This window comes from Trichosurus vulpecula, chromosome 1 (assembly GCF_011100635.1).
Source record: "Trichosurus vulpecula isolate mTriVul1 chromosome 1, mTriVul1.pri, whole genome shotgun sequence".
NCBI lineage: Eukaryota > Metazoa > Chordata > Mammalia > Diprotodontia > Phalangeridae > Trichosurus > Trichosurus vulpecula.
This window is the reverse complement of record NC_050573.1, coordinates 206,992,362-206,995,160: the sequence shown is the minus strand read 5'-3', so window position 1 is coordinate 206,995,160 and position 2,799 is coordinate 206,992,362. Positions and strand designations below refer to the sequence as shown.

The 2,799-nt window shown below is 36.5% G+C and overlaps 1 pseudogene; it reads right to left on the bottom strand.

Moving 5' to 3' along the window:
* Positions 1 to 361: 361 nt before the first annotated feature.
* On the bottom strand, positions 362 to 934 carry LOC118835786 (annotated as a pseudogene).
* Positions 935 to 2,799: the final 1,865 nt, after the last annotated feature.

Genomic DNA, 2,799 nt, shown 5'->3' with positions numbered 1-2,799 from the left:
GGGGCAAGCCAACTGGCCTAATTCATCAATTTATAATTTAGCATATCTCCTAGTTGAGAAAAGTTTTTTTTAATTTTCTTTTAGCTTAAACAGCTAAAGTTTGGTTTTCATATTTAAAAATATTTTATAGACAAGTGAAAAATATTATGGTAAGTGGTGATAAGAACAAAAAGACACAATGGAAATAGACATACAGTGGTTGCTAAGTTAGATAAAGCTTTCCACATTTTAGAATATAATTTTAGTCACTTTTCCAGAAAATGGAAGTTATTTTGTTAACTTCCAGCTATAAGTGATTCTGTAATGTCAGCCATTTGCTTAACCCTACAAATTAAATCCAATATTGACAAAACATCCATTTTCAAGCTTTCTTAACAAATATAAGAAAAAAAATTAAATTCATGAATACATTTGCATATTTTCAAAGTCCAACATATACACAAACTTACTGGTACCTCCAGTGATATTAATTCTCTTAACTTTGTCTACTTCTGCTGTATCTTCAAAAGCATTCAAAAGAGCCACAAATTCATATTTTGGAACTTGTAGAGAGCCTATGTAGTTTGAAAACAAGAAAAAATTAATAAGCCCAGCAGCAATACCAAATAAAACAGGGACCAAATCCTTACTTCCTTTTGCTTTTTTGTGTCAGTTGTCTGCAGAGCACTAGAAAGAGACATAAGATTTTCTGTAGACTGTCCAAGAACTTGTTTTTCTGATTTCAGTTTCAGACTTTCATGACTGTATCAACTTGTGCAGAAAGAGCTTCAAGTGTGTGCTGCAGTTCTGACACCTGATTATTCAGTTGTGTTTTCTCTTTCAATTCAGGCTTAACAGCATCCATGTCAGCATTCGTCATCCTGGAATGTGAAATTTCTCTTGAATATAGTGTCCTTAATGAATATTATTCCAAGGTTTTTTAAAGGATCAAATGAGATATTTATAAAACACTTAGCACAATGTCTGGCACAGACTAGGAACCTTAGGGAAAGGCATTTAACCTCTTAATGTCTCAGACAACTCTCAGATTGCTAAGTTACACAGCAGAATCAAACTGCATCCGGGACAGTTGTTGCCTATACCCCAAAACTCACAGGTCAGGGCAGGATTGTTATGACAGTAATAATTTGTATTCATAAAGTATTTCATGGCCTGTCAAATGCTTTCAACATATTACCTCCTTTAATCCTCACACAGCACCTCTCTGTGAAGTAAGGCCTATAATTGCCACTATATAAATGAGGAAAATGAAGCCTACAGAGATAAAGTGTCCTGGTTAAAAAATAAATAGCAAATGGGATTTTAACCCAGGTGCTCTGTTTCCAAATGCAGTTCCAAGATCTTCAGAGAAATCTGTTGAACTCAGTCTGTGCTTGATGTGGAAAATATTACAGCCTGGAAGGAGGAGGAGGGAGGGAGCTAGAGGAGGAAAAGGAAGACAAAAAGGAGCAGGAGGAGGAGGAGGAGGGGGAAGGAGAAGAGTAGGAGGAAGAGGAAGAAGGAGGGAAAGGAGAATAAAAGGAGATGAAGGAGTAGGAAGAACATGAGAAAAAGTAGAATGAATGGGAAGAGGAGGCTGGCACTTCTCTCTTCAGCATGGTTTTGCCAAATCTGTTGTCCTGGACATGAAGGCTTTTCCAGAGGACACTCCCTGTGGAATTTTAAGATGACCTATATTGAACTTTTCCTATGCTTTATCAGGTAAAACAGTTCTGGAAAATCTAATACTAGGCAATTTTATAATTTTTTTCTTCAATAATATATTCAATTATAGAGAGGGGTGGGCTGGAATTAGCTTGTACCAGCTCAAGAGAGCTGATTGTTAAATTTTCAGTGGGAATATTTGCACTTCAGAAATCAGTTAATATCTCACCTTGATCTATTGTTTTGTCGATTGTCTAGACCTAAGAACATGACAGAGAAAATGTTAATAATACAGATTAAATTTAAAAGTATGCCATTAAAACATTTTCTCCTCTGGGGAGCCATTGTTAAACATTTAGCCTCACACCACTGACTATAGTGTTCAAAGCTGATCATCAAAATAGCCCAGGCCCCTATCATGACCAGAACTGACATCAGAGATGATGGATTCTAATACAAACCTATAATTGCCTATTACCATACCCCTGACAGGTGGTCATTCAGCTTTGTCTGATTAAGCCCTTCATAAGACTACCTCACAAAGCAGCTAGAAAGCAGTTGTGACCTTCTTTGTAACCTCTACGTAGTGGTTCTAATTCTACTCTCCGAAGTAAATAATGACTCCTTTTTGGCTTCACGATTAGGCAACTTCTATATGAAACAGCCATGTAAATGAAAAAAGAGGAGCTGTAAGGAATCTAGTAGTAGACAGAAACATCTATGAAGCATCCCTAGTAATCTTTTACTTAGGTGCTGTGAAAATGGCTAAATCCTGTCTTACACAATAAATGCATTCTGTCCTTTTAGAAAAATTTTATATGTGCTCAATACCGATTTTGATGGTTAAATATTCAATGTTAAATGGTGAAGTTAATATAAGGTTGCTAAATTCCTCCCACTTTATAGTTCTTTTTTACCTCCTACCAGGAGTTGCACAGTAGCTTTGAATCTATAGTAGCACAAGATTATTGTACTTGCTGTCCTGCTTGATGAGTTATCATTAGAATCGTTTGGCATGGAAGCTTCCACCCACACCCTGGACCACATGCTGCCCATGACTCACAAAGACGTACAATCCTTTCAGAGTAAATTACTAGTTGGGCCTTTCATTTTTCCCCAAGTATGTGTCAGCTTGGAAAAACACGCACACACATT